Raw genomic sequence first — 6,853 nt, 5'->3', positions numbered from 1 at the left:
CACGAGCGTGGAGCCCACGTGGCCAGTTTTTATGATTTAATTGGGTTGATTTTTTACAATTTTACAAGCACCTCAACTATAGAGCAACATTAATTTCAGTTTGAAATTTAAGGCATATCCCGAACTACGTAAACAACAATGAAAAAAAATGTTCTAGACCTTACGACTGATTTTCGTATTGGTTGCAAATGAAAACGGACAATCATAGCTTCCTTGTGTCAAAATTTCAGACAAGCCGATTTTTTTGTTTTGAAATTGCTCTGCGAACACACCGTATCCCATAGTGGAAACTCGTTTTAAACTTTTTTTAAATTTTGAACCGCCCTAATGTTATATAGGGTAAGTGTACTAGTTATGGACATAGATGTTCCCTATTTTGCCATACGTAATTACTTTAATGTCTTCAAATTTTGAAAATTTCTGTGTGTTGTATAGTAGTTAGATTTAAGATATATCTCGTTTATAAAGCATTCAAAAAGACTTAAAATGTGAATGTTATCAAAATGCCAAATAGGGAACCACTATGGCCATAACTGGTACACCTTTCCTAGTTGAAACCACTGGCAACATCCCTTAAAAATGAAAAAAAAAAAAACACATGAAAAGCAATCATTAAAATAAGTTTTTGCACCCGTGAGAAATTTCTAATGAAATTCATTGAGGAATATATTATGAATTCTAAAGAAAAAAGACTGTTTAAATTCTGGGAGAAATCTTTGGTAAAATTTCTAGAGTACTATCACTTTGTAATTCATCATGAGCTACGAACAAACACCCTAACAGGAGAAGTATTTATCGATCATTCGTTGCGATCGGATGTACGTGTAGCAATACTCTTCACGGCGGCAATCTACGTCGCCGTTGTTCGACGATCGGTGTCCGTGGCGTTGTTGTGGAAGTCCTGTTAAATATATGACTTTAAACCAACCGGTTAGCTGTATAATTTTGACTGCCGAAACTACTGCAAGGGCAAGTGTTGTGTGTTGCTAAGTTCTGGACGGTGCCAAGAGACTAGAACCACTAGAAGAACTTTTTCGAATCTTTAAGTCCACTGCATTATTGAGCATATCAAACACAAATATATCTAAATAAATATAAATAATATATAATTGAAAAAAAAAACTATCTATTTCTACCCATAAATGTCCATTGGACTTCTATTAACTGATTATTGGCAAAAAAGTTACATGTCTTTGTTTTAATTTTTGATAAATTTTAATTTATTGGCAAACAGTTTGAAAAATTGGGTTTTATAATGAAACAAATTTGAAGTGTAATCAAAGATTCAAATATTTGCACAAACATATTCACTAAACTTCAGCAGTCATTTTTCTCGAGAAAACCACCAATTATCGCTTTGAATTTTGATTCATGAGCAAACAGTTTAAAAAACAAGTTTTTCAAAGTTTTTTTTTAACTTAAATATATGTAGAGTATAATCCAAACTGTCTGTTTCGACCCTAGCATAAAAGGCTTATATAATAAAAAAAAATTAAAAAAATATTCTTATCAAAACAGTTTTAGAAGACAGGTTGTGATTCTTCCTAATTATATTTTTTCAACACCGTATTGAAATTACTTACGTTGATTTGGAAAAGTAATCGCGACTTTTTTTTTTTTTTGCTTTCTTCCACAATTTCTCTATGCATTTCTTACTCTACACGCTAATTTTGAAGTACACTTTAAATGAGTTCCATGTACCCATTTTTATAATCAGTATGGGAATGTCAGAAAAAGAGTATTTTTCAATGACATTAAAAAGGGTACTTTAACTCCATTTCGAAGTTTCCCCACTCGTGAAAATAATGGGTAAATTGTATACATGCTAGTTTGATATCATCAAACCCGCCATTGTTCGAGGTCGTTTCGTTGCCACTCGACATTAATGAAAAACAAATTATTAAAAGTGGAATTCACGCGTTATTTCAAACCAATCCAGTGACCAATTTTGTTCTGATAGTTTTGTTTCATACGATGATTTTCTGACACGTAAGTAATGCGACGATTTTCTCTTGAATGCCCTCTTTACAAATCGCTTTTTTGTTGCAGATAATTCGACAGCTGTTTCAATTCACACAAACGGTTCGGGCCGGCTCCAAGGAGGATGTTTTTGAAGCAGTTAAAGTGATCCAGAGTCTTCATTTCCAAGCTTCGTATGTTTGGGAACTTCCGACAAAAAAACAAAATAATGATTTCTTAATTTTGTAGATTAAAAAAAATAAAAATGAATAATAAATATAGTTTTTGGATGGCCTTTAGATATATTTCTGTAACTCTTTTTTTCTGGATCCCTAACCTCAATCTGCGGCAACATTCATTTAAAAATGAGATTTTATTACCCTTTTTCATTGTAAAGACCAAGAGTGAAAAATACCCATTATTTGAAGTTCAAAGCCAATTCTCTTTAACGAGTAAGTCGACTTTATTCTTTTATTGAGTTAAACCACTTTAGTTGGAAATGGGTATTATTTTACCCTTTAATGGGTACTTTCATGTTAGCGTGTAATACCTTTTCGAAATCAACAGCTTCCTTGCTCCTCAATAATTGTAAAAGCGTTTTCCGATATTGTACAGTCAACTCGATATTCCGTACCTCGATAATGAGATAGAAAAAAAAAAAGTTTCCTGGCTACCTCGATGGTCCATTGGATCGTATTTGTACTGGTTTCGTGTTCTAACACTCGATATCTCCCTAACTCGATGGTTCTTCCAATTTGAGTTGTGGAGAGCGAACTATACTAAACTTTTTCATAGCATTGAACAGCAAGTGTCGCGTAACAGAAGCATAACAACATGAAGTGACTAGTACAAACTTTACGAATAATGGCAAATATAGATGAACGTCTTGTCTATGGAATATTACCCGTAATCAAAGGTACTGCTCAAGAAATCCAGCGTTAACGGGACTGGTATCACATGTGCTGGTATGTAGTACACTGTAAGATCAAAGTACTCTTTAAAGGGTAAAAAAGTACCCTTTTTGCGAGAAACTAGTTTAACTCATAAAAAGAGTAAAGGGCCTTTACTCTTTAAAGAGTAAACGACTTGTACGTTAGATTAACGAGTAAATTTTACCCACTATCCGAAACATATATTTTGAGAAACAGAGTAAAATTTACTCTCTTTGCAATAATGAAAATTGAATTTGATTCTAATCTTTTTTTTTTGGTAAATTATTAACTATAACAACTCCTTAATAAAACCACAACTTTTAATTGAATGAAGTATTTACATTTTTCAATAGTTCCTATGTGGTTTATTCGTTAATGCTGAATAATTTTGCGGCTGGCATGGCAAACGAGGATGCTGCTTCTTAATATGCGGGACATGCAACGGGATGGATTTGGTCGCAAAAGTATCCTGTAAAATTTTTTTTTTACTTGATAAGCTTACGGCAGGAATAAAAACTGTATTTACCTTGGAACTATCTGAATTTTGAATTGCTAGTTTCGCCATGAACGATAACAAACTTCAAAGTTTAACAGTCAAGCAAGTTGCAAGACATTTTTCACCCACTATGGAGTAAACTACCGGAACATATAAAAGGATACAAAATACCCTTTATTTGGGAAAAAATAAGTACCCACTATTTGACGTTTCCATATATCAGCAAATAATGGGTATTTTTCCCCCATTAAAGAGTAATGCTGAGTTTACAGTGTAAAGAACAGATTATCACATAAGGTAGCTATCTCCTAGCAACTATTGGGCACCGTCTACAAATTACGTAACATTCGAATGGGGAGGGCTAGACTCAAGTGTTACGACACAAACAAAATTTTGATTTTATTTTCATACAAAAAGCGTTATGAAGAGAGCGAGGTGTTCGAAAATTTCCAATTTTAATGGTACGTAAATAGGGGAATTTGCGTATTCTCGGCAGTCTAAGCCGATGCCGCGCTTCTTTTGTAACTTTCTCGGACATCAGCAGCCAAATTACGTATTTATCTGTTTACATTAATGCGCTGCTCAATCCTCTATTGATTCACACCGCCAGACTGGTTAAAAGCTTTTTGGAAACATTTTTACAACGCTCCAAACATCTCTTGTCAGTGGGACTATTGTTGGCAGCCTCATTCTCTTCGGCAGCTTTCCCATAAGAACTGCAGGCGAATCTGTTCGGCAGCTCCAATTCAGTCGCATTTTGATTTGAATTGATGACATCTCTGGCGATATTGTTTATTCAGTCTCGGAAATCTCGTCAGTTGACAAAACAAAGAATCATCTGACTGTTTTCATTTGTGTGTTTTGATAGAGAAATACTGTGTATTTTGCGTTTGAAATTTGGTTGCCGATAATAGTCGAATGATGCCGCAGTCGTATGTCTTCCTAAATGGATGCTGCCTTGCCGAGATTTCTCAAAGAATTTTTTTTGGTTAACTCGAATCTCCATAAAATATATCAGCATTTCCCCTAAATATGACGCAAATATTTTTCTGGTTAGGCAAAAAAGCTTTTGATAAAAACTGTGGAAGTGCTCAATTGTGAGTCTTCTGGCTTTCTCTTGATCCACCATATCAGAGACCTGAAGTCTTTTTTAATTAATCCAATCATGTTGCAGCATTCCTTACTTACCTCACAATCACCTAAGTGAGAGGCTTCTCATCTCCCAAATTGCAATGCGACGACCTTCCATAAACCCAAACGAAGAACGATTGGACCGCCCAACCATCAAAGTGAAGTGTTAGTGCATTCTTCAGTTAGTCAGTTCAGATTTTGAACTCCTCCCCTTTTCCACCCATTCATATGGGTCAGAAGAACGGTTCCGTGTGTTCCGAATTCCTGAGGGGTTTTTAATTTCCTCCGTTCTCATCTCAGGAATCCGCTAGATTGGATTTTCCCATTTGTTCGTAATTTGTTTCGGGAATGCCTTTGTTCTTTTCATTATCGGTTGGCGATGATGTTTTTTTTTTTTCTTTTTTGCCAAATGAGAAAAAGGGTCCCGGTTTTGGGAAAAGAAAACAATAACGACGACAAAAGGCGACCTTCCTAATCCTTCGATGATAAATGTTAATCTTGATTGGCCTTCCGCTCGATTATGACACCGTCATCGTTTGCCCGCGGATTCCGGTTTGCCATAGTTTCCCGGACAAAAATATTGTACAGAAAAAATATAACTTATTGTAACATTACTATAAAAAACATAAAACTATTCAATACATACTATTTTAAAAATAACAATACAACCACATTATAACATATTATTTGGAACAATGTATAATATGGTTTCTAATGCTATTTACAACAAAATGTACGGGTTGTTAAGTATCGTAACTGTACAAACATTACATTACTCTAATACGTTTTTTGAAATGAAGCTGTAAGATATATGGCTTATTGATACCAACCAACCAACCAAATTTCGCAGAATACTGGAAAAACAATTTTATAAAAAATGATTTTCCAATCGTAGATAAACGATAAAGCAAATAGTTTATTTCTTGTTTTAAATGGTAATTCGTTTTGTAATTGTATCTATACAAACAAAAAACAATCTTGATTCAATATTGTTATTGTGTTTAATATGTTACATTGGACATTAATTGGTTAATTACATTCCTGAATGGTACGTTTTTACTCGGGTAGGTCAGTCCCCTCCGACGAAAACAAAAATGGAAGAGGAAAAAAGAAATTCACACCACAACCCCCGGGAAACTGCGAAGGACTACTGCCTGCAACTCAATAAGGACGGGGATTGTTGCACAGGACCAAACGGCCTCCGATGCTAATGATATTCATAATTAGACAAGGCAAGGCGATTGTCGTCGCCGGAGAGTGTCCCGGGGACATTCTTTTTTAAATTACTTATTGCTTCCTTATGGAACTTTTGGGGACGGTTTAGTTGATTGTTCCTGGGTAGGAAGTTTGCCTGGCAAACTACCCCCTCTTATTGGTAAGTTGGGGAAAAAACTGGGCGAGATTTAGTGCCGTGAAGAAAATAGCCTCCGAACATAAAGCTAATTGTTTTTATTTTTATGCAGTTCGTGATGTAATTTATGATATCTTGAGGTCAATTCATTAAACTTGCAAACACGTTATCAAAAATGGCCATGATTTTGAAATCGATACAACAAGGTGTACATTGTTCAAAAATAAGTTTTTTGGAGTTGAGCTTGTTTTATATGGCCATAGAAAACAACTTATACTTTACAATACACAACCCTGTCCTTACTCCTAAATCAGAATGCCGATCTCAGCTGTGCAAATCTCGGTTAAAGTTCGTTTGCTGACATTTCAGCAAAAGTGACGTTTGTTGTCAGAGGCACCCAGAGGTGCTGCTATAAACAAACTTAATTTTTTGCTGACATATCAGTTGAAATTCATTTGCTGACCACACGGCTGTGCGGATCTCGACAAAAGAATGAAAATTAGCCGAGCTCAACTGAGTGTGTACAAAAATGCAACGATTCACTTTAACTAGAATGAAAACTAATATTGACTAACATTGATTGTAGTTGGTTTGAAGCAAACCTTGATGTATTCACATATGTTTTAGAAATGCTGTAAAAAAAAGAAACATCCGGGCTCAACCGGGATTTGAACCCGGGACCTCTCGCACCCAAAGCGAGAATCATACCCCTAGACCATTGAGCCTCTGATGGTTTGAGTCTTTGCTAACATGATCTGAAATATCGAAAAAATATCAACTAAAGGATCTTAGAGAGATCCCTTTCTACTCATGGGACCACTCTCCCTGGCCCCTGATTATTGCAGTCCACAGACGACTCAGACTGTTTGACCAGCATTGACTTTGCCCCCCGGTTGCTACTCATGTTGGCGCTACGTTTGTCCGTGTGTGATGCTGGTTGACGAACCACATTGACAGTTTGTGAAATCGATTGAACGGTTGGTG

General features: G+C 35.6%; 1 non-coding gene across 1 annotated transcript; it reads right to left on the bottom strand.

Annotated features, from left to right (window-relative positions):
• Window positions 1–6,522: 6,522 nt before the first annotated feature.
• Window positions 6,523–6,594, bottom strand: Trnap-ugg. Its single transcript has one exon. It is a non-coding gene; the product is annotated as a tRNA-Pro (tRNA).
• Window positions 6,595–6,853: the final 259 nt, after the last annotated feature.

This window comes from Aedes aegypti, chromosome 3, assembly GCF_002204515.2.
Source record: "Aedes aegypti strain LVP_AGWG chromosome 3, AaegL5.0 Primary Assembly, whole genome shotgun sequence".
Lineage (NCBI taxonomy): Eukaryota > Metazoa > Arthropoda > Insecta > Diptera > Culicidae > Aedes > Aedes aegypti.
This window is presented reverse-complemented; position numbering and strand designations above follow the sequence as displayed.